This window comes from Centrocercus urophasianus, unplaced genomic scaffold (assembly GCF_019232065.1).
Source record: "Centrocercus urophasianus isolate 14NV4802_14NV808 unplaced genomic scaffold, USGS_Curo_1.0 seq_2, whole genome shotgun sequence".
NCBI lineage: Eukaryota > Metazoa > Chordata > Aves > Galliformes > Phasianidae > Centrocercus > Centrocercus urophasianus.
The window spans coordinates 16978531-17004186 of record NW_024884755.1 but is presented as its reverse complement, the minus strand read 5'-3'; the positions used below and the strand labels follow the sequence as shown (position 1 = coordinate 17004186).

Sequence of the window (25656 nt, the reverse complement as noted above, 5' to 3'; positions counted from 1 at the left end):
GGCCTATTGCATGACTGCTCAGAACGCTGCCCGTGTCCAAAGGGCTCAGAGCAGTTGCGAGTACAAATTCAGCCCCCTGCATCTCAAGCGAACCATGAAGAGAACGAAGAATGCCCAATTAGTAACAGTCTGTGAAGTCAGGCTGCAGCGAATTAACCAGTGTCACAAAGGGAAAAGGTGGCGAAGGAAGGGAAAGCGATCGCTTTTCCAAGGCAGCGCTCAACCATCCCGGCCATCCCGCACCTTCCCTCCTCCCGCCCCACCGCGCCCGGGCCGGCACAGGGGTCCCGCGGCCCGGCCCGGCCTTCCCCGTCCTCTGCCGGGCCCCAGCAGGGGTCACTCGGCGCCCAGGAACGAGGAGGGCCCAACGGCCGGGGCCGGGCCCATCCGGCCGGGCCGCGCCGCCGCCCCGGTGCCGGCGCTGCGCCCGCAGCTCTGCGGCTCGGCCCCGCACGGAGCTCCTCAGCGCCGCGAGCCGCCGGCGGCGCCCCGCACGCGGAACGGCTCCCGCCCGAGCACCGCGGCTGGGGGTCCCGGTCGGCTGCGCGGAGGAAACTCCTCGCCCGGAGGCGATGAGCTCCGGCTCCGCCCGGAGCGGTGGGCGCCCATCCCTGGAGGTGCCCGAGGCCCTGGGCAGCCCGAACTGGGGGGCGCTCGGCCCGCAGCAGGGTGGGCTGGGGGCCCTTCCGACCCCACCGCGCCGCGCTTCTGTCGTCGGACCTCTGCAGAAATTGCTGGCCTGCCGCCGTGAGTCTAGGCGACATGGAAGCAGAAGGGCCGGTGCCTGACAACGTCAGCGCGGGAAGCTTACTAAGGAAGAAACACAAGTTTACTCCAGTGCTTCCAATGTGGGGTGAAGACGCCACAGAGAACACCGAGGTGATGGACGCTGCCACAAACACAGGCACCACCAGGACAAATGCCACATGTGAATGTGGCACTGCTGATGATGGAGCCATGGGGGCACACAGGAAAAAAACAAATCTGATGCCACAGGAGAACTTCAGAGTATTTAGGCTTTCTAAAGCCTATAGTTTGAGTAAACGTGCACAGAAACTGTGAAAGGTACACACCTACAAAGGCCACGCAATGCTAATCTTAAAGTTTCAAATTTGGACTGGAGATTTTTGGAAAAAAACTTTGATGGAATTCCTCAATGAAAAGAAAGAAGTATTCCTAACCGAGTTCTCAGAAATGAATCAATTGCTTTGCCTGGGAAAAAGAAAGAAATACAAAGGTCTGTGGCAGACACAAGGACTTCTCAGTCCAAATGGTTCCTGTCCAACGAGGGCAGAAGCAGCTGAGAACAGGTTCATGGTGGGAAGTGCGGAGGACTGTGCTGCTCCGCAGCGTGGGGGCAGAGGCTGAGCCCCCCAGCACAGCGGGGCAGGAGGAGCTCACAGCACGAAGGGCCAAACGCTGCCTCAGGAATGGCTCTGCAGTTCTTCCAAGGAACAGAAATACGGGATATTCTGTATTTACACCGATGTGATCCTCATGTACAGCAGTGTCTTCTGCTTCCAAGGTCTACATATTCTATCCCATTGAATTCCTGGAGACCTTTTCAGTATTTACACGCTACCTCACTGCAAACAAATCTGTAGTATCTGGAACATTACAAAGTGTCCCTGCCAAATACAGTGATTCATTGCACTGCCTTAATAATGGGCAAGAAAAGAGGCTTTTGAGTTCCGTAACCCATAACAACTTTGAATAGAACAAAGGGCTCTCTCCAAAGTCAGTGAAGTTAATAGAGCTCTTTTCACCACAGCCCAACCTGAGTTTGTTGAACAACTAAATATAAGCTCCCTGCCTTCTCATTCGAGACACTCTCTAGCTGTGGCGATAGTAGCTGTTCATTTTCTGCATACTGCCATAATGAAACAAAATCATAGGAGGTTAAACAAAGGCGCTGACGGTCTATAGAGGTGATTGGAACCAATGAAACGGAACTGGTGTCGCCTAACTGCCCGTTCCTCCAAATGCAGCCAGCGCTACCGCGGATATTCCTGAAGGATTTTTCAATCCTGTATCTGCTTAAAGAGCAACCATTAATCTATATCAAACAGTTCACTCAAGCACATTAAGGAAGCCATTTTCTCTCCCCCTTTTCCAAGGGCTGCCCAGCACAGCACCCTGCCTCTCTCAGCAGCATGGAGAGCAGCACAGGCAAAATCGCCAAGAGAAAAGCAGCCACAGACCATTCTTTGAACCCAGCTTTCAGGTCCTTCAGGACCCAACAGCAGTTCGCTGTTTTTTGTAACTTTTTATTTTTCTCCTTACAGACAGATACATGGAGAGGTCAATTTGCCCAAAGTGGTCAAAGTGAGGGACCCTCCCTTAACACCTGAACGCAAGCCGTTTACTTATAACAAGAGTGATTTAATTTATTGGTATTTGTGTTGAAATAAAGCATTTTAATTATCTTAAATATCCACGTGGAAAAACCTCATCAACACTAGGAACTCACTCTGAAGATTCACCGTTCATGAATCTTTCAGCACACAGCTTGTGACAACTTGCTGCAGCTCAACATTCCTCTCCTTTCAGAATCACTTGCTCTCCCTGAGCAGAGGAAACAGGGTCCCTAGGAACCGTGACTGCACGTTGGTTCCCACCTCACCCCCAGTTTCCATAATTTCAACAAAAATTGAAAGAACAGTAGAAGTCTCAGAGACATGCTGTGTTCCTACAGATGCTGAGAACTGCTTGTTGCCATAGGCAGCCTGGCAGCCGATCAGCCACCCACCTCTGCCAGCCGAGCCCAGCTCTGCAGGGCCAAAGGGAGGGACGAGCTGCTGTTACTGCTGTGGGAGAGACCTGGGGGGCAGAGTGCAGCCTGCACAAATGCTCAGTGCTGTGGATATGTCTGCCCACAGACAAATAGGGGTTCTTGTTCAATAACATATTTCAGAAATGCACAGTAGATTAAGAAGAAGCTTCTGACACTAACAACTGAAGACCAAATTCAAACATCTCATAAAACCTTCAGTCTGCTTCTCTCCACATTTTGTGAAAGCATTCTGAAGGACTGGGTTTCCCTGGCACAAGGAGATGCGTTCTGCTGGTTTCTCCTCTTGCCAATAGGAGATAACCCGCTCAGCATGGGCAGTGCGAGATTACTGGGACTGCCAAGCAGGCTTAAGCAGCACTGGATGAGGGTGACTGCAGTCCATAGCATACAAAGGCAGAACAACTACACCTCCTTCTTCATTAGAAGGGTAAATGAGCGCCTAAATCTCCACAGCAGAATGCTCTGCACTCTGATGGGTGGGGGGAGAGACTCAGAATTGAGGAGGAAGCGCATCCGGAACCTCTATACTGCTCTTTTGTATTTCAATTTTCTTTGGCCAGTGGGGATGATTTTATAGCATCACAGCAGAACATTATCTTTTATACTTTGACAAAATGAAACCGAGTCCTTGGGATTTTTTCACCCATTGCTCTCTTGGCTACTTCACTGCAGTACTATTTCATTACTTATTGATTTTTCAGCATGCTGTCTGCATCGCTGTAATTTACACAAGTTCTGATAGCCCTCAGCGATTCTTAACACCTCAGGGTGAGATCATGGAGTTCACTCGAGATACCAAACGTTGGCAACAAGTTCTTCAGAGAAGATGACAAATTGACAAACTTTACAGTCAAAGAGGAAATTCGAGCAGCTGAAGGTATATCACACACTACATTATCACAATATTTTTGTCTAGCTTCACTGAATTACAGCAAATTTGCACCCTAGAAATACTCTCTTGCATATAACTAATAAAAGATTGCAAAGTCTATGGCTAAAACCCAAGAAATTAATAATGCATGTCCTTTATATGGCAGTGAAACTAACGCTATTTCTGTAGTAACTAGAGATAACCCCTGGTCTACAGATATGTTTGTTACCACAGAAAGACATCAAGGACAAGGACAGTGAACAACAAAGTGCTTCTCTTACACTGAGGTAAGCGAGTGTTTCTTCCTTCAGCACTTCTCCACACTTCTGCCCCTATCAGTAACTCTGAGGCACTCACATATGGCAAGAGAGGGGCTCTCTCTGAACAAAAAGGACAGCCCACCTTCATGTCCACCTCACAAAGCCATGCTGCAAGGATGTGTGTGCCCATCCCACGTTGCTCTGAACAGGGCTTCTTTTGCAGGAAAACTGGGTACTGCTTAATGACATGAGCTCGGATCTTATCAGGGGGTCTGATCCTACCATCGGGCACTGGCAGCCCTTCAAATCACCTTAGGAGGTCTGACTTGGTACTGACTCAGTCCTTCATCACTCTTCCTGAGTAAGCAACAAAATGCCTGAGACATTTCAGAAAGGTCCATTCCTGTGCAGTTGGAATAACACCACCAAGAGCGATTTTGACTTTTTACCTTGGCTTCCCTCTCACTGAAATACAACTTAAGGGAAAGAATGTTTTATATGGAAGTCTGAGATGGCTTCTGGGTAAGGTCTGAAGGTCTCACAAACCTTATGCTATGGAGCGATGTTCCTACAGATGCAACAAGTATTTTATTCTGTAGTAAAATAGGAGACTGAATACAGTGATGGTGAAGTACATCCAACATCTACTAGGCCACCGATGCTCTCAACACACCAAAATCCCAAGAGAAGTGAGTTTAATTGCAAAATAAAACCAAACATAAGACTTCATGTAATGAAAGACGAGAAGATTTTGATGGAATCTTTATGGGCGGCCATTTAGTATACTCTGCCTCCAGCTGCACAGTAAAGGAATGACAAAAGCAATACAAATACCAGCACAGGGACCTTCCATGGCTTAACTAATGGGCTGGACAATTCAATCTCTTTCTTACGGCACCTTCCAGGCACGGTGCAGCTGGGCACGGCTCCGTGGATGGGCCGAGACGCCCCACCTGCATGGAGGGGCAATGCCCTGCGGGACAGCTGGGAACGCTTGCAGGCTGCTGCTTCCAGAGGTCTGCCAGGGCTGTCTGTAATGGGAGAGACTGCCCTAAGGAGGCCTTAGAAAAGACCTTGGATATAAAGCAACACCTGTGAAATTCAGTTCAGAGGCTGCACAGAACCACCTGCCTCTTCGGTTGGGAAGCTCCATGCGGCTCTCCCTTCTCAACAGTACTTCGTTCATTCTAAAATGCTAAGCTGGAATTTAGCGGTTTGTTATTTACATCATTCCAGTGCTTTGGGCACTCCTGCAGGCTGCCACCAGCGCTGGGCCCTGTGATCCCAGCCCGCATGCCATGCAGCTCCTCCTGCAGCCCCTGGGCTTCCCTGCAGCACAGCAGGGCCAGCAGGGCAGCCTGTGTGTGAAGGCTGCCTGGGTTCGAGGAAACCGCCGTGATTAGGACACGAAAAGCATTCCGGAATGCTAGAAACCAGACTTAGAAACTGTGCTTCAGCCTCATTCGGACTGTTCTGAATACTGGAATTCTGCATGAATCCCCACAATTCTAGAAACTATATTCATTATACGTACGCAGAATGATTTACTGAATAACTCAGAAAATCGAATAACACATCATAGCTTTCATTCCAGGAACATCAGTGTTTCATAAAACCCAGCTCAACTCTTCAGAAGAGATTTAATTTTGATGTAAATATTTTAAGTGATAAATAATCTATTTTTCTTGATAATTTGTCCCAGTGCTTAACCAGCCAACCCGTAACATCTCCACACCATATCTCTCAAACTGATCTACAAACTTTCACTGCCTGGTTAAAACCTCTCTGATACAAATCTACACCCTCATTTTTTAAAATCTCTCATTACAAGAAGATCACAAGCATTCTTGCATTTAACCTCAGAAACTTCCCTGGTTCCTAAACTTCCTTTTGAAAGCGCGGATGGCTCTTAACACAGGGATCCCTCTGCCAGTGGAGGCTGTCCCCAGATGCAGAAGGGATGACCATGATGGCTTCTCAAAATGAGAGCACTAAAAACCCACCGATCAGGGGCAGGGAGTGCCATGAATGGCTGCAGGTAACAGGTAGCAGAGCACGGTGGGCCTGGGCACACTGACAGCCATCAGCACGAAGCATAAGGAGCTGATCTCTGTTTCGATGTTTTTGACGTCAGGGAGGATGAACCAAATCAAACAGCCTTCTTTTTCTTTAATTGCAATTACTGTGGGGGTATAATCCTCAAATACGAGATACTTGCCTTTCCAGGATGGAAACAGACGGCAGCCTGCTCCCCGGCACTCCTGCAGGGGGAGGATGGCAGTGGGTGCTCCGGCACCTGGAGACCTTTTCTGAAGCTTCAAATGTTTCTTGCAAACCCTCTGTAGGTGTCTGTTAAGTGCAGAGTCCTTAAGGGTTTGAGTATGATCAAAATAAAGAGCAGCAATCTGATCCCAGGGTGAATAAACAGGAGCTGTTCTTTCATTCTACTTTTCTTGGGGAAACCTGAGCATAACATTAAAGATGGAAAAAACCTTTCCGACAGAATGTCGAAGTTGTGGAGTTAAATAAAAAGTTTTGAAACTCTAAAACCAGACAGCTCTGTAGTTCCTGGAAGGGCCAGACTGGCCTTGTTTTGCATGTGTCTTTCTGGGCTCACTTAGATTTTATTGTTTTTAATCAAACAAATACTTTAAGCTACTGCTCTTAATAGTGTCCAGAATTTACATAGCACCGTAGCTGCACATGAGGCCAAGTGAATGATATTAGTATTTACTGACTCACAGTACGTTTTATTCCTTTACTTTAAAGTAGAACACGAATGAACTTTATAACTGCATCACTTCCTGACTTTGCTTTCATTATGATTCCAAAACTGTATTACATGCTCTCTGTGCTTTGCAGACGTGCACTTGTGCACTTGCATGTGCGTGCACACCCATACTTATTTACAATTTTGATTGCATGAAACTGCTTATCAACGTTGTGCGAATAATGCCAGGAAAAGATACTCTCCAGAAATCAATATGTTGAAAGTGCTGTTTTAGGGTTGCAGTAGTTGTTGGTTGTGTTTCTGAGTTATTCCTATTGACCTGAGTTCAAAAACAAGGTATTGATTTATAAAGTACCTTCAGTAAATAAATGCACATTCTTTCTGCTAACCCTAATAACCTGTAGCATACAGAGCAGGGTTTCAGCTCAGCTTAGAAAGGCGCTGCACAGTGTGGCAAGAGTTGTCCAAAAGCTGGCAGACTTTTTTGACAAAAGGGATAATGGAGACAATGTTAAGAAAGCAATGCAACTGACCGGGCTGTGAGCAGAAATTAAAAGAAGGAAAAAGAGGAAACTGATACGGTTATGACTCGCTTAAAAGGAAATCCTGTAAATTATTAATTTAGATTTGTTGTGCATTTGCAAATCACACATAGGAACAAAAGCACCCGGTGGTATAATCCAACAGCACACAATGATTTGCACTCACTTATGACCAGCTAGGAAGCGTTTTTAAACTTTCATGTTAAAAGTAGAAATTAACTTCCCTGTCTGAAAGATAAAGCCTATAATAATTTGTAGAAATAGGCTGTAACTAAAACTCAAACACCCAGCAGGTTTTAGAACAATACTGTTACATCTAAATCGCCAGCACTTTGTGTGTGAGGGAGAGAGCCATACAATGCAAACTGAGCACCACGGCACAGGCCTGCACCGACTGCACTGCCAGCACTGACCCTGGGAGCACCACCATGGAGCTGCTCCAGAAGAGCAGGAGCAGACATCCCAGCACCACACCCCCGAACCACAGCACCCCCATCAGACTCACAAACTCTGCTTCAGCTGCTCTCCGGTTTGGGACTGTCATAACAGACGTGTTTGTCACCAGCACTGTGCTCCTCTAACACACAGCATGTTTTCAAGAGAAACCTTTCCCATGATTTCTCTTCACCTTATGATGTCACGTGAAGCCAGTTACAGGAAATGAGGCAAATGGGAAGGATAACACAATACTCATGTCAACTTACCTCGCCTTTTTTGATAATCCATTCTTTAAGTCTTCCCTGATATTTACTGTCCCTGGAGTCAACATAAAACTCTCCCAACATGAGAACATGGCTACTCACTGGGATTATAAATTCCTATTATGGTTGCACTATTGCCATGAATTGCCACTGCTCTCAGAAGCTGTCGGTTTGGCTGCAAATCTCATGCCAGCACTTCATGGTGCCAGGAGCCCAAGCACAGCCAGCCCAGAGAATCTGAGCGACCAGGCAGGGTGACCTGCATCCAACGCATGCAGCCTGATTCACACAGCAATACTTCTGGCATCGCTTTCCAAACTGAGCCCTTACTGGGAGGTTCTTTCCTTCAAGACCAAGTTTGCATTGCCAGGAAACTGACAACGTGACAACAATAAGGAAGATCGTTATTAAAGGAAGAGAAACAGAATTATCAACAAAGCTCCACTCTCACTGTGTTTCAAAGGATAGTTTCTATTTAGCTCTTCCATAGCATCTTTCATCTTATTTCCCGCTGCAGACTTAAAGGAATTAGACAGTTCAAGAAGGCAAGTTGTAAAAACAACGCAGAGTGCTTTGCTCTGGAGCTCTTGCTTTGCTGCTGCTTAGAAATCAAATTGTTTAGAAGGCACCAATGCTCATTTGAATTTCCATATATTCAGAAAGATTATGCTGTCTATGTATTGTCCTCATTTTTATTGCTATGGAATGATCTTGTCAAAAATCAATCGTTGTTTTACTACCGATCTTTATCTCTCATTACCATGAGGCAAACCCGTACCTGGTGCACAACTCCAACCTACAAGCTTCTCAGCATGCTGCTTTCCCGTGAGATCTGTGGGGCACAGACTGCCATGCAGGGAGGTGTTCCTTCAGTGCTGGGGGGTTCTGGCAGCCCCTGCACACCTTGTGCCGCCTGCAGTCCTTGCACCCAGCCCAGCCCCAGCCCGCTGTGCTCAGTCACTGGCACACAACAGATACGGCTGTTAGCAGGTGTGGGCCTGGCAGAACAGAGCACTAACAGAACCCTGCACAAACACAAAGCTTTTCAGAATGCTGCTCATTAGAGTCTTCTGATGCAGCTCATTATGAAGAGAAAGAAAAATGCATCCAGAATTAATGGAATATTTCAGTCAACAGACTCTTAGAACTGCATGTTCATTTTAACAGCATATGAATGTGAAATGACCCACCTACTCCTATTCCTTTCTTACTCCCCAGCCCTTGTATTACAAAATTTATGATCCTGCTACAAAGGACACATACAAACAAGTGTAAGTCCTCCAAGATCTGTTCTTCAGTGGTTTAATTGATGCTGTGGAAGCAGCAGTGTTTGTAACTCCTGGGAACCAGGACACTTCACAGACTGGCAAACTTTCCAGGGCATAAAATAAATATTCTTATATTCTTTTTTCACTGTGTATACAATCAGCACATAGTTACAGCAACACCACACTTACAAGAGTAAGGCCTTACTACCACTTCTTAAAGATCTAAATGATTGCATTTCACAGACCGCAAGGCACAGACAAACCAACACAACGCCCAGTTCACCTCCCTGGTCTCAAGCTGTACTTAGCATAGGATCCAAACTGCAGCTGAGGACCCAAAGCAACACCTAAAGAGGAGGGCAGGACCCTACATCCCATATGGGGCAGCCATGACCCACTCCCACACCACGCATGGGAGTCCTCACACAGAGAGACCCATGTGTGTGCGGCAGGAGTGTGAGTTCTGCATGTGATAAAATGAAGGGACTGCACTTCCTTTCCAACAGGGCTACAGGAAGGTGAAGAAGTTCTGAGTTCTTCACAACAAGGCTCCTTAAAGTCATGCTTGGGACTGCAACATGAGGACATCCCGGATAGCTCACGACACCTCTGGAGGATTTTTGAGAAGGGACTGATTCCCCCCCTGGCAGAAAAGATTTGGCTGCACAGAGGACTGTTAACTCGAGTGATGGAATGCTTCCTGCGTGAGGAGGCAATTTAGAGCCTCACCAGAAGCACCAAATTAAAAAGTTCAGTTGATGCTACAGTTTCAGAACAGGAAACTAATTACACATGCCTCATAAAGCGTTACAGATGCAACCATAATCACAACAGGGCTGACGACAGCACACACATGACAGGAGGAAGGCCAGCAGCCCGCCAGAAGCCTCCTGCACGCCTTCCCCTCCTGGCTGCCCCCACGCTGCCCTGGCTCTGCCTCGCAGCAGGACTGACTGCGTTCGGAGCTGCAGCGCATGTGAGTCACACTCAGCTCAGGGCAGCGCGTGTCCCCATGGCCCCGGGGCAACTCCTCATGCTGGAGCTGCTGGGGATGGGCAGAGGCTGAGGCGCACCGAGGAGCTCCAGCTGCAGCACGGGCTGTCCTTGGCTGCTGGGGGACAGCGTGGTGGGCAGCACGTGGCTGCGCCTGTCCACGGCCCACGCCTGCAGCCTGCCTGTGGCCCACAGGCCTCCGTGAGACCTTCGTGCTGCTCGGGGCACAGAGGCACTCCACAAAAGTAGCCCATCTCCCCAGAAGCTTTTCTATGGGTCACACTGATAATAATGTTAGGGCTTCCCTTGCGCTGAGAGCGGCTGGCAGTCGGCTGAGAAGCCTGCAGCTCCTGGACGGATCGATCCTATCGATCCCAGAGGCTCCATGTCATTTCCAGGGGATTTGCTAAAGAAGCTACTTACATCCCTTTTTCATTTTCACCAACTCATTACCAGCTGCGGCTGCTCCGTGCATCCAGCAGCACCTGCAGGAATGACGCCGCCCGCTCCTCTCCATTCTCGTTTCCATGCCTTTTCTACAGCAGAACGCGACTGCTCCGTCCAACTGGGCCAGGTCACGCTGAGCCCATCTCCCCCTTCCCATCCCTGCAGACACACACAGACACACACACACCGTTTTTTCTTTTTTAAAGGGCAGCCCAGCACCAGACTAAGCAACTGATCCCCCGGCTTAACTTTTAAATTAAGACCATTGTAAATTTGGGAACTTGAGAAGAGATAGAGAGGACACCCATAATCCTTTGCAAATGTCAAGTGGCTCTCAATATTGGTTACTTTTCAAAGGTAGCTAGGCTACAACGTGCGACGGTAATGAAAAAGCCGTGTCAGGCCCACTCCATAGGGCTTCAGTCAATATACATAATATTATTGAGCTTTGAAGGGATTACGGATTGTTTCTCTTGCTTCCTGCTATACGGCATCTCCCTGCTCCCAGCCCTGGCGGGTCCTGCTGCCCGCACGGATGGCAGAGCCCAGGACCAGACCCTGATCCCCAACATGGGCACCTCACAGCCTCACTGAGCCCAGCATGCGCTGAGCTTCCGTGGAAACAAAAGGCGAACACTCTTAGAGCCTCCTGTCATTACCGAGACACAAGGGCAGACTGAAAAATGTTTGTATAGTTGCAATAAGACCATACTTCTCAACATACTGCTCCACAGAGTTAATTGATGTGCGTTCGGGCAAGAATTCTGTTACACAAATACCCATTAAATATGAGAAATCGTGCTAATCAGTGCTCACCTGGATCTCCTGGGGCTGCTCCCCAGGGCCCTGGCAGCTCTGGCCGCGGGCAGCGCAGTGCCAGACCCCATAGCAAGGCAGCTGCTCCCTGCGCCTGCTGCTCAGGATCTGCTCTTGCAGGACCAGCCCTCCACAGGGAGCACCACAGTCCGGCTTGGCAGCTGAGGCAGGGGACCAAAGTGCTTAACAACTGCCGACACGGCGTCCTCCCACATTTGGATTTTCTCGTTCCGATATTAAAGACAGATTATTTTATTAAATATTGTCAATTTTCTTCTTCAGTACCTTCTGTTCTATACGTATGACTTTGCGGGGTACCTCCTGACCCTCCTTTTTAACAAATTCAAATGTAAGAATTGTTGTCAAAGCTCTGCTCTGAGAAAATGAAGAATCTGGGACTCCCACAAAGCACAGAACAGGATCTGGCAACCCAGGTACCGCCAGTGCCTGTGCTCTTGCCAAGGTCTCCATCGCTGCACGGCAGACAGGGCTCTGCAAGGCCGCCCAGGGACGTCTGATCAGGTGTGCTACGATCCTTCACCACTGAATTTTTATAAAGTCATTTAACTGTAACTACTTTTCGGAGCAAGGTGGTTGAACATGTCACTATTGTTCTCCTGCTATTCTTAGGATACTACAGACTTCAACAAATGAGATGGATACCACGATCTGCAGACTCAGATTCCAGATTTCCAGAATGACTGTGTAACAGATTAAAGTTTGAACACCCAGCTGTTGTATGTGTACCACTCTGGGGATTGTTTTCATTTTAATGGTAATTTTAATTTGAATGTTCAGGCCAAGCTGAACGTTCTTCAGAAACGATCTGTGTCACTCTCCTAACAGTTTCCATAAATAACTGACGGATCTTCACAATCTCACCTCTGAGTTGAAAGATCTGTAAGAAAAACCCCATCTCAATGAAAGGGAATGCAGCTTAAGCTTTTCAAGCCAGTGATAAAAAAAGCAGCAAGTCCCTGTCAGTTAAGACCAGTTAACAGATTGCTGGTAGTGCCCCTGCCCCAATGCAGACACCTCTTCCTCGTAAGTAAAGATGGAGCTTTCAGTTCTGGAGAAGCACAGGATGGGGATGAGGAGGGAGAGGTGTGTGCAGACCTTCACCGACAGAGCTTCAACTGCACCAGGCTGTGGGATGCAGCAGAATGGTGAAGTCATTCATCACATGTATTTAAAGTTGAATTTGCCGATATTTTATGGTATTGGATTTTATTTCTATTAACATTTTATGCTGAAATTACAGAATGATTCGTGAGTACTGAATTTTTGATTGCTTTTACACTTGCTGGGACACTATTAACGTTGATTTACGTTAATAGCACTGTAAGAAGACATTAACAATGAAATTTCCAAAAGCACTTAGCATCCCATAATTGGAGTTAAATGACAAAAAAAATGAGGTGATAGTAAAGCAGAAAGAGAGACAGAATTTTTGACAATACTCCCTCTAAACTGCAATTTTCAGGAACAATCCACACCGGACAATCTTATGAAAGGGTAAAGTCACCTACCAAGGAAGAGAGCACTTCCCTTACTGACTAAGCAACGCGACAGCAAACGGAGATGTGGGTCAGGTCCCACCTCACACGGGCACTGGAGACGAACTGCAGAGAACGACACCAATGTTACGCCTTCACACCAGACGGGTGCCACCGCACCACGTCTGCAGAGCACTTTTCTGGGCTGAAATGTAGGAAACAGCAGTGGGCGGCTGACGGAGGAACAGCACTAAGCAGAGCATCAATCAGCCACGCTCCATCATCAAGGCCGAGAGCACGACGTCTCTCAAAAGCAGCTGGGGGGAAACAGAGAGAGGTGGGGCAGCGAGCAGCAGAAGGAAGGTCTGCTCAACCTTGATGCTACACTGATCTCAGAACCCTGAGAGAACGCATCTGGAGAACCGAGGGAGGCCCCCAACACAGCAGCTTCTCGCTGCCACTGCTGCACACGCAGCCCTGCGCTCGGCCGGCGGCGGCGGTGGCAGCGGAGCCCTTTGGGCGCAGGGAGAGGCGGCCGAAGGACAGACGGCTCTCGCTCCGCACTCTGGATTTTCTTTCATCTCAAACAATGCTACAACACCCTATTTTTTTATTTTTTCATAAACAGAATTTCCAAAGATTCCACTTTGATATCATTCGTGTATTGTTTTAAAATCTTCTCCTTCCATTAAAAAAGCATCAAAGTGTCTTTTGTTAAAAAGTGCTGCAATGCACTTCTCTACTTCCAACACCTGCAGTTAAACTGCTCGTTTAGTCAAAGCACATGTAGGGCAATGTGACAAACTACATGAAAACTTGCAACAAAAGTAAACTTGAAACAAAAATATTAAAATAGACGAGAGGAACAAAACAAACACTTGATCTGTTTTGAGCAAATCTGGAAAAATGCAGAAAGTCTTTTGTTTAAGTGACAATGTTGTGAGGGGGGTGAAGATAGCAACACATTTTCAGCCAGTTTTAATCAAGAAAATACCTACAAAAATGTTATGCTGGACGGAGATCACTGCGCAGATTTACTGCAACCAGGAAGAAGACTTCGTCAGAGTTTTGCTAAAAAGAAATCAGACCAGCAACGTTTTACGGTCCGCTAAAACGTGGAGAACAGTCACATCAGGAGCCAAACCGCACAGCAGCGTAATGCAAAGTGCTGACTGACCTTAGGAAGCAAGCATGGAGCAACAGCAGCTGATCAAAGCGATGACGCATTGGGAATGTCATTCAGAAATGACAAAAGTCAAGGAAATCTAAAACAGGATCAAACTCAGCTCCACTTCAGAACTACGGACTTACTGGTTTTATGCTCAGAGGGAATGCAGGGACCTTGCAGCCTAATGACCTCATTCCAAAATTTACGCCTGAAGCTTCTATTACTTCCCCCAGCCCCCCCTCTCCCCAAGAACAAATAATGCATAAAGAAAAACATTACTCTTCAAGTAAAGACCTCAGCTGACTGCTGGTGGGGGTGTAAGCTGGCTAACTACCCCCTCCTGAATGGGAACAACCCGTACCCACCTGCATCTGCACAGCGCCAGGTTCCAGCCGTCGGTATGAGGAACCAGCTGAGTAACAAGGGCTTTGGTCTGACAACAGACAATACCTGTACTGGTCAGGGAATGCAGGATTTACTGTCATACTAAAGCAAAAGATGCTTCTGTTTTGAAAAATTAGAAAGGATGTCCCTTTACTAGAAAAATAACTAGTCCATTCATAGAGCTCAATTTGGGCTATATCTATCTTCACCCACTTAATAACAAAATAAGACAAACGAACCAACTAACCAACCCCACACAGCTCTACCAGCAGGAGCCATCTTTGATGGTCTGTCAGCTAACCAAGGAAACAGACCAAAAGGAGCAGACGCGCTATGAAGTTTAATACACATCCTCCTTTCTCTAAAATCCCAACTACTCATGCAATTACAAAGTAGTTTTGTGGACTTCATACTCAACCCTATTTCAGTAAGAGAGAAGAGCATAAACGCACAGAAACAGCAAACTTTGGTGGCACCAGCTGATGCCTGTGCTCAGAATGGAGCGGTGGGCAGGCGGCTCAGCTGAGCTGTGCACTGGTGTGTGGCTGGAACAAGACAGCAGGTCTGGTATGGTGCAGTGTCACTGTCAGAAGGCTGTGACAGACACACGGCCAAAGCAGCAGCGGAGCAGACTATAAACGGACGTTGAGTAATACGTAAGTAGCTGATACACAAATGGACAGCCAGGTGACAGTGTCAGGGAAACAAACAGAGGGGTGCCAAAGCTTAGAGCCACACAGAACCACGCAACCAGACAACGGCGGGTAAACATGAACGCACCAAGTGCTCCCGCTCCCTTTGTTCTCCTAGGTGCTCTCCTCCTGCTGCTCCCACCCCCTGCAGTTGAATGGCACTGCAGCTGGAGGGAACCCACCCACAAGGATGGGAGAACAGCTTTACGAAAGTGGTATTTTTGAAGCAGAAGTACCAAAAAAGGTGGAGCAGGTGCTAGTGAGGTACAGCGAGCACGAACATTCCCTGTGCACACACACCCCCCTTTGCGGGCTGTGCCCTCCCAGCACACAATACCTGTGCTGCTGTCTACAGCCTGCAACATCTCACCTGGCAGAGCAGAGCCTATTACAGCCCTCCTTGCTTTGCTCAGTCTCTGCTCTGCAGCACACAAGGGAGACATCATGACCAGTTTCTCATGATGGACATGGTGCAGGGTTTGCAGCATGCCCCGGCCAGCCCACCTGCCTCACTCAGACTTGGGGTGCACAGAGCTGCGGCCCTCAGTGGAGCTGAGCTGCAGGGTCTGCTCTCAACTCCTGCATCTGTGTGTACCGTCCTCTGCAAACCCGCTTCAGAGGCCCAGAGCCGTAATTAATCCACATCACAGCAAAGATGTAGTGTCGGTAGAATTTATGACTGGCTCTGAGCCGCCGTGATGAGCAGGGGTACCTCAGCCCCTTGTGATATAAATGCCTCTGCTAATTGGACTGCAGGAGCTAATCAGAAGCGGGAGGGAGAACAAGCGCCATCGGCCTCCCGGCGGCTGCTGCGGGCTGATAACAGCAGCGGCGCTGCAGGGAAGGACGGCAGGGCTCAGCCGCCATGGCTATGGCAGGGGTCAGCAATGGGCGGCCCCACAATGGTGGCACAGGGCTGTTCGGATGCTCCGTTCTACTGGCAGCAGCCTGAGGGACTGAGCAGCGCCCTTTGCACCGCCAGCCTCCCTGGGGCCCACGCTGTCAGCCCCCAGCCTGATAGAGGGGGTCAAGTCCTAGGTGGCCCCACAGCTGTGTCCTCCACCACCTCCAGCACACGCCCTTCCCTGTAATCGCAGGAAAGCCAAGGAGGGAGGGATGATGCTGGGTGAGCTGCCACTGCCTGCTGGCGGGGCAGGGCTCTGTGGCCATGCAGGCCAGCCCGAAGGCAGCAGAGGGGCCATGCTGCTGCTGGGCCCCGGCTGCAGTCCCAGGCCCCAACCTTTGCCACCTCAGCCTCGCCTCACGTGCAGAGTGGGGCCCCAGCTGGAGGGCTTCAGCCCTGCTCCGTACCCGTATGGAACAGCACCTGCAAGAGAACACACCGCACAGCCTAGCGCTTTTCCACATTTAAGCATTTTCAGCCTTCTCCACGTCCTTCTCATCGCCCCTTATTTTCCTTTCGACCTTTCTTTCTTTCAAACGTGTTAATTTGAAAGCAAATCCCAGAAACGATGACCAGAGACAGCGATCCCTCCTCATGTAAACACTTTTCCATCTTTTTAAATCTTTCAGGAGACGCAACAGAAAATAACCCTTGTATTTATGCAAATTCTGAAGTGGCGTGCGATGATGGAAACAAAACAGAGCTGGACCGCAGCCAAGGCATGGCACTGGCGGGGCCTCTCAGCTGCTCGCCTCCCGATTCTTCGGAGGAAGCAGCTGTAGAGAAATGAAAATACAGAAGCCCCCGCGCCCGCCCGCCCGCGCATGCATTCCAGCACCCGTCACCTCGGAGGCGGCAGGACGCGGGCTCTGGACCCGGCTCTGCAGCAGCCGCTGCCCGGAACACCCTGTCGTCCCCCACAAGCCTCCCTTGTCCCGCGCTCCCGATTCCCCTTTCAGGAATTTACAAACATTTTCCGCAGATCAATATCTGTATTGATTATTCATTGTGTGCGAGTCGTGTGTCTTTGGTGATCCAACCTGGCAGAGTGAGCAGCCAAAGGCTGCTGCAGTTGCACACAAAAAAAATCCACAGAAGGCGAGAGGGATCCAGACCTCGCCGGGCTTACCGCTGCCAGCCACGGAGACGGATGGAGAGGAAGGAAGAAAGAAAATGGGGAAGGCGGAAGGAGGAATGAGGGAACGAGGGAGCTGGGGAGAGGAAGCAAGAGCAGGAAAACAAAGTCACCGGTGGAGAACTGATGCCGGGGCATGCTGGCAGCCTGGAGAAATTTCCAGCCTTGTGCTCACCGTTCTGCACGCAGATGTGGTGGACTTATTGCTCTGGGAGCGAAAAGTGACTCACAGTTTTGGTATCTGCTACGTAAGAGCATTGGGGGGATTCCTTGGCTGGCTGACAGAAAAGGAAGAAAGCAGCAGCAGAGGTAAAAAACGATTTCTTCCTCCTGTCTTCCTGGGAACGCGGCTCATCCGGGCTGACTGGAGCAGCTCCCTGCTCTCTTATGATATGCAAAAGGAGAATAATTAAAAGCACCAGCATCACTTGCAAAGTGAGTAAACACAAAGCCTTTCAAAACATGCTCTTCAGCTAATGAGAAGCTGTAATTTCTTATACTTAAAGGCAAAAAAGACACTGATGAGACTCAGTGGAGTGTGTGTGCATGCGCGTCTGCCTGTGTGTGCATGTGTTTGCAGATATGAGAGAATCGGTTAATTGTTGATGATGTTTAGAAAGGGGATTATGAGAAAAGACACTGAAATGATGACAGGAAACATCCTGGATCAGAGCCAAAGAAATAAAATAATCAAGGACAATCATGCCTGCAGCTCCGGAAAGCGCCGACTGCTCTGCCAGGGACTTGGAAGGAATTTCCCCGTGCTGCTGAGCTGCAGCTGGAATACGCGCTTGGCACCAGGAGGGAGAACTGCAAAAAGCAGTTTGCTTAGAGCATGAAACAACAGAAGACACAACTATGGAGCTGTGCTATAATTCAGAGGTTAAACAGCTTTGTCTGCTTCTGTATCGGACGGAGACTCATTTTTACCCACATCTGACCTGGTCTCTGAAAATGCAACTTCCAAAGCCCTCCGAAAGGAAGCAGAAGCTAATGATTCTCCATCCATATGCCTTTCCAGAACTGCTGTGACATTACAAAAACAAAGAAAAGGCAGCTTGAGGAATTAAGTTCTCTTGTGGCTGCAGGATCTGTGGGACCTTACCATGTGAACTGACTCTGCAAACAATTCCTTCCTTAATTCTGGAAATTGGAAACCACTTGCGCCAGGTAGGGGATTGCAACTCCCTGCCTCCAGGCTCACAGGAAAGGCAACAATCATCTGCAATAACAGGAGCAAGCTTTACTTCCCACCTGGGCAACTGATTGCTGCCCTAAACGAATGGCTTGTAATGTTTTCTTTCTCTTGGGCTGAGGTTGGGTGGGGAGAGAGGACAGAGGGAATTTTAAGCCTTCTGGTGACTGTTACGTTGTATGTGAGCTACAAAAATGCCATCCCTGTGCTTTGGATGTTAAACTTCGTCTTGCTTTGTTATTACTGAATTCTGGCGAATTACATTCTGGGCTTCTCCAGCAGCAGAAACACATGATCTATTAAAGTGGGAATCTTTGGGGACAAGGAGGCAGAGAAATGAGCCAATCATACATGACTTTTCCACATTTCCTATTTTTCAGCATCTGCGGGAAGCTTTTTGGATGGTATGTATGCGTGTGCACCAGGGAGGGCAGGAGGGGAGGAGAGGGAAGAGGACGTGCAAGAGGGAGAAAGCGCATGGCAGCAGAGCCACTGGGTTTGGGCGTGTGTGCGATCGCTGCAGCGCGGTCGGGGCTCCATGCAGCCACCCCTTCCCGGCGCCGCGCTCTGCGCAGACCTGATCTGAATGTTAAATGCGAGAGGCTGGATTAGCATACTAACCAAGCCATGTCAACCCCAGGCAATCAGCAAATGGCCATCTCACTGCCACCGGTGCGGTGGAGCCTGCCAGAGCTGTAACTGTGTCCTTTGTCAGATCGCCTGCTATGCCTGCATTTGCCTTTTGTTTTCCAATCAGACTGCAGACGTTCATGAACAAGAATGAAAGGCAGAGACACAAAACCTATAATGAAAACAAATGATACATTTAAATGTATCACGGTGTTCAGGCTGAAAGGTGAGGTCTTGAGGCGCTGGGGCCAGAAGAGACGAAAATCCTTGCAGGCTGCAGAACGCCCGGAAACACGCAGCGTCCCTCCAGTGCCAGGCTCACGTGAGAGCGCTCCGTGCCAGCGGTCTGTGACAGGATGCTGAGCGTTGGCTGTGCGGAGATTCAAAGAGATGCCAGTAATTGGCCAGAAGAGAAGCCTTAATTGTTCCTGCTCTGGCTGCTGCTAATGTTATAATTACTACTATCACTACTAATGAACTTTAATTAGAAAAAAGCGTCAGCGCCTGTAAGCATAAACTTCTAAAATCCTTTGAGTCCCTTTCTGGCGCCCCTCACCCTTGTGAGCAGGGCTGGCCGTGCTGTGGGGCCGTGGTGTGGATGGGGCAGTGGGTGCTCACACGGCTTCCCCTGGCACGGCGCTGGTTACACCAACAGCAGCACAGATGCTGAGCCGTCACGCAGCTCTGGAGAATAAAGCGATTTAACCCAAACACGGCCTTTTCATCAGCATCTATCGAACAAGGGAAGTTTTGAAATAACCTCTACTGCTTGATATGTCTGTTTGGTTTTTTTTTTAGGGTATTTGTGGGTGCGTTACATGCCACAAAGGCATATGTCAGCAGGATTTTTATGTGAATATGAATGCAGAAAGGAGGAGCCTGTGATCAAGCCCAGATCTCCCCGGGTAGCCTGAGCACACATCAGCCTGAGCATGACTGATCTCTGCTCTGGAATTCAGGAACTGGGGCCCAGAGACACTCTCCCTGTTGCTCACCTCTAACTGTAGGAACCCAATCCCAGCACCACAGAAAAAGTGCTGCAGCCACAGGAATTTCCTGAGCACTGGAAACCTGTGCAATACATACTACTGGAAAGCAGGAATGTTAACAGAGAGAAACGAAAATGTGTTTCAGACTCCTTTGTCATTTTTCCCATATTCATAGTGTAGGCTGAATGATACAGGCAAAGCCTCTTAGGCTGTGTGGCTAACAAGCTATCTCCACTAATTTCAGTGGAGTCATGTTGGTTTACACCAGTCAAGAGCCCACAGCCTGAATATTTTGAAGACACACAACTTAAAGATGTTATCTGTTGAAGAATTTGAAAGAAAACCTCTCATTACCTGCCACATGCCTGTTATCTCCCAGTAAGGGAAACAGTAAGAGAATCAGCTAGTGTCTAAGGAAACCTCTCTAATTTATGCATGGTAGGGACATCAGTGTAGTTTCATCTGCATTGACAAGTAGAAAAACACATCAAAATCATTAAGTATCTTCAAAATTTATCCTCATCCACAGCAAATCCTTACAATTAAACTTTTAACTGTAAACATTGCAAACAGTGATGAAATGCTTGCTGCTTACCATGGGCCCTACTGCTGGACTACTTATGCTGTGGGACCAGAGAGTTCTGGAGCCACTGGAATAAAATCCAACTTTCACTATAGTTTCTCAAAGAGCCTCTGTGCCAGTTAAAAGAGTATTCTGGGAGATCCCATGAGAACTGCCTGTCATATGCCAGCACATCGCCCAGATGATGAGCTGCAAGTATGTTCCCACTCTATTTTCAGTATTGAAATAAAATACAGGGAAGCTACCATAAAAAACACATTACAGTCTTATGCCAGAAGATCAAGACATACTTAAATTGAAGAACAATCCCGAGAAAATATTAGTAAATAGAAAGGATATGGCTTTGGGGAGCAGGATCTTATACGTGACGTTCCTTAAGGATGCTTCTTGCACACCCCATGACAGAGCCAACTGTAGGCCAAACATGCCAAGCCCAGAAACAAACAAGGGTTTTCCAACCCCTTTCTTGCCATCAGTAAAACCCACAATGTGCTTCACTGCCTGATTACAAAACAGAACTGCCTCACTCGAAGACAAAGCTGCAGCACAGACGTTTTTTGCCCTCTCATATGGAAGCATGAATTTCTCTGGATGCAGCGGTTGCCATGGCCACGAACCAAACCAGCCCAGCCGCGGTGAAGCGCCGCCGGGCAGCACCTGTCCTCTCTCTGGGCGGGGGCTGCTGCTCGTGCTCTGCTTTTCCCGGGATGCCCAACAACAAGAGCTCTGAGCACACCGGGAGCGATGCCCAGCAGCAACGCCGCGTGCTCAGAGTGGGCCCTGACAGGCCTGCCCTGGGCTGCGTGGTGCCCTGGGAGGCAGAAGCACTCCTGCTGAGCCCTGCTCTGAGGCCAGGCTCCCTGTTGCCCCTTGGGATGCGGGAGGTGATGCCGGAGGGTGCGAACCACAAGTCCTGTGTCCCCTGAAATGCAGCAGTGCTCCTCGCTCCTTCCTCCTCCGTTTCTTAGCACTCACTGAAGAACAGGTGGTCAATAAACAGATAAATGCAATAGCAATAATAAAGTCTATGACAAATAGAGCAGCAGTATAAACAACAGCAGTCTTCTCACCACTGTACACTGAAATCAAAGCCTTCAGTACCAAGACCAAGGCTCTTTGAGATCCAAAGCGAAAAATAACAACACGCAGAAGTGAAGGTCACAGATGCTTACTCAACTCAGATACAGCCTTGTCTTCGCAGAACCAACACTGCTGGTTTTCGTGAAGCTGGTCACGGATTTGGGCCTTTTCTTGAGGCAAGCGAGCCTTCAAATCTCTCAGCATTTGCCCACATAAAGCTGCACCTGCCTGTGCCAACCAGTTCTACAATTTTAAAGCGTTACAATTCATCTAAACAAAAGCCAGTTCTTGCCCGGATGTTTAGAAACACTTTTTGTCTCTTTCCCAAACTCCAGCCTGAGTGTTAAGTGTTACTGGAGCTCAGAAATATCTCCTACTGACAGAAACTACTACATTGGTATCATCCTTAATGCAGCATCGTTTTGCTTAAACCGAAAACACATCTGAGAAGGGCAGTCACATTTTGAGAATGAAAGTTTCTAAAAATAAAAGCTAAAAAACAGCAGATGTGATGGAAATGGATACATGCCCTGGTTTCCAGCAACTGTATCACTTCTACATGTTTGCCATACAAATTATTTGGACACAATATTCTGATCACCAGTAACACCCCAGGCACAGCTACCTGCTCACCATTTGCGCATACCCACACGCCATAAATCAAACAGGCTTCTGCCTCATTCCCCCTCGCAGTGAGGAACTGCCCATCTAATCCCTCACAGCTTGTTTCTCGCCATTTCTATTTACAGACGCTTGAACCAAACACCCACAAAGTGTCCCAGCCTGGCCGCTGGCTGCCCTCAGTCTGCTCCACTCACACACTGCCCTCCTGTCTCGCCCTCTCACAACCCAACCTTCTCGTGTGCAGGGCTGTGGGTCCCTCCACACCTTCCTGCTTCCTCTGCTGCAGTCATTAATGAAAACTGTAATAGGTGCGTCCCAAAATTTATTCCATTTGTAGATGTTTTTAAAGAATACAACAATTTAGAATACAACAAAATTAGTATGATAGCATATAAATGGCACAAAGAGTCACGCAGCGTAATCTCCCTGAAATGTTTGCAACATTCTGCATTTCAGCCTCTTTTATCTTTCCCTTCCATCTCTCACCTTCAGCCTGCTTGTCTGTACCTTCTCTGTTTCATCAATCTTTCCTTCTCATTCTCAGATCAAAGTCGAGAACATTCGTTCAAGCTCAAGGAAGGTGGGTTTGCAGTGTTAATATTCCTCACTCAAATCTCTGGATTCAGTTTACAAAGTCTGAAGACCATCATACACCACACACGAAAGATACAAACGTTTGAAAAGGTTCCTGACTAAACAGGAAAAAGCAGATGCTTTACTTGGGATCTTCTGAGTAAGGACACAAGGCGAATTGCTCGTCTTTGCCCACTGCAGAATTTCCCAGGGCTTCAATTTAATTTGTAAAGCTGATGATTCTCAAGAAATTGAAGCATGCACTTACGTTGTAAACAAAATACTTCAGTTAAAAACATATGAAGAAAGCAAGAGAGGAAGCTTCCATAAGGGATAAAAAAATAAATCAAGAAAAGAATCCAAACCCAAACTTGCACCTTTCATTTCTCAATCTAGACAGGTGTTGTGTGAATCCTACCATTGATCTTCCTACTGCTATCAATACTATACAAACACAGCTGTGGCATTATACAGTATCCCAGCTTTTATGAATGACTCTACAATTATTCAAGATGCACAGATAAATTAAGATCAGGCGATTCACAGACCTGTTTGGACAACGGGTACATTTTCAGTGCCAAATCTAATGGAGAAAGTAGAGAGAGACTTCCAGACTAGTCAGAAGAGAAGGCTGATTTTTAACTCTGTTTCTTCTGCCAGCACATCATTTACTGTAAGTGTTGGAACCCGAATACTTAAGATCTGAAACAGATCATCGGAATATGATTTACTTTCAGCAATCCACATCCAATATGAAACAAGCCAGAAATCTTATTTTCTCATCTTTCCTTATGCCTGTTTGATTAGAGCAGAAATTAGGAACAACTTTCTTGCTAAGATTAAGCCAAGGACACTGATCATTTGGCCTGTCCTCTAATGACAGAAACTAAGAATTAGGGCTGAGACAAATAATTAAGCAATGGAGTCCCTAAGGTAACTCACTCGCCCACACAGAGCTATAACCTGACAAGGCATTGGCTCGAAGACACCCAGAAAAAAAATAGCACATTATGAATGGTCTTATTCAAAAAACACCTCTTCATTCATCTCACTATGTGGAAAACGAGAGGAGCTAAGACTACCACCCAGCAAACCATGTGCTAGGAAATACCTCATGCAGATGGCATGTATCAAAAAACAGTCATTTAAGAAATGCCATTTGAGAAATACAGCCATTTAAGAAAGAGCAAGCAAATATTGCTGCTCCCCAGAATGGCAGAGGATGAAGGACGCAAAGAACTCTAAAATCTGTTTGAGACAGCAGCATGGTTGCATTACATGTAATCGCATCTCTTTTAATCCATGTTATTTGTATTACAGGAGGGCTACCAACACAAAACCTGCTTCTTCAAGGCTTAAGAAAATGAGGTCACAGAAGATCTCCCTACCTCAGGATGGGAATGCGAAGATCATGTACCAAGATCCAGCACCAATGAGTGGGGATGGAGCGATGGTTCTTACTCAGCCTGGGAATATTTGGTACAAATTCTCCAGATCAGCGCCTGCCAACAAAAGAATATGAAGTACATGAGGAATCCAGAAGACTTTGAATATCACACAAAAGAATCAAAAACTCTGATCATTGTTAGAGTAAACAATAATCTTAATCTGTGGTCAGCTCAAATTCAATCAACATTCCCAAACGTTCCAACTCTTGCAACTGCAAACCGACACACAGCACATCTATACGACAGGTCTGTTCTGCACAGAGCTGCACTTCCCAGTGCATTCTCCAGCTGTCTGCCTTCACATTGAAAAGACTGCACCAGTTTCACACAGGGACTTTGCCAATGAACAACCTGCAAGTTTATCAGTGTCACGGCCTCACTCTGACTTGTCTATCAGCAAAGAAGTTCTGCAGTCTCACTTTTCTGCTTAACCACTGCAGCCCAGCACTGCTTCCATGTAATAAGCAGGGGAGTGGATAACAAAAACAAATACAATGGAGAGTTAGAACACAGACGGAAGGAAGATACTGGAAATAAAAGTTACTTTCAGAAAAATGGATGTTTGTTGTTTCCAAACAATGAAAATGGAACAGGATGTAAATCTAGCAAGTGAAATGCAGAACCATGATAAGGCAAGCTAAGGATCCTGAAGAACAATTGCTAGAGTTAGAAGAGCTAATAAAAACTTCCCAAACACAAAAGCAGGAAGCCTGTCAGTCACCCAGCACAGCTGATGGACGATCAAGGCGCAAAGGGAGGAATTAAGAAAGATAAGGACACAGTAGCAAAACTAAATTAATTTGCACTGACATTCGCTATGGAGGAGGTTGGGAAGGTTGGCACACCGGAGTGACACATCACCAAAAGCAGACAGTCCTCCTGCAAGAGTTCCAAAACAGCTCAAATACAAAACTGCCAAATTTTCTTTCTTTCTTTATATCAGAGAACTGGAAGGTGACAGATCTTTAAAACGAGTCTTAGGACCAACCACTGGAACTGTAAAACAGAAAAATCAGATTGTCAGAAGGGGCAAATTAGTAGGAAACAGTGGGGCCTGAATTAGCACATGGGTACACGCTGTGTTCTGGCGGAGCCCCTGCGCTGAGGCTCCTGCACACAGATGCATGTCCTCCCAGAGAGCTGCACTCAGACAGGATTTGGTCGGACACCATGGAAGCAGATCTTCTACAAGCTTTTCTAGCACTAAATGTTCTTAAGGAAACTAAACTGTCATGGAGCACGGGATTAATGTTCCTGAAAATTCCTGCTAAAAAGATAGGGAAAAAAGGGAATGAACAAAGCATAGTAAGGGAGAGGAACAGAAGATTCTGC

At 47.6% G+C, this 25656-nt stretch overlaps 1 protein-coding gene across 1 annotated transcript in view; it reads right to left on the bottom strand.

Annotated features, from left to right (window-relative positions):
* Positions 1-25656, bottom strand: part of ZFHX3 (zinc finger homeobox 3) — a 504841-nt gene that overhangs the window by 186149 nt on the left and 293036 nt on the right. The window contains exon 5 of the mRNA XM_042821262.1: positions 24265-24378. The gene's annotated coding sequence lies outside the window, so the exon portion shown is untranslated. The remainder of the gene's footprint in view (positions 1-24264; positions 24379-25656) is intronic.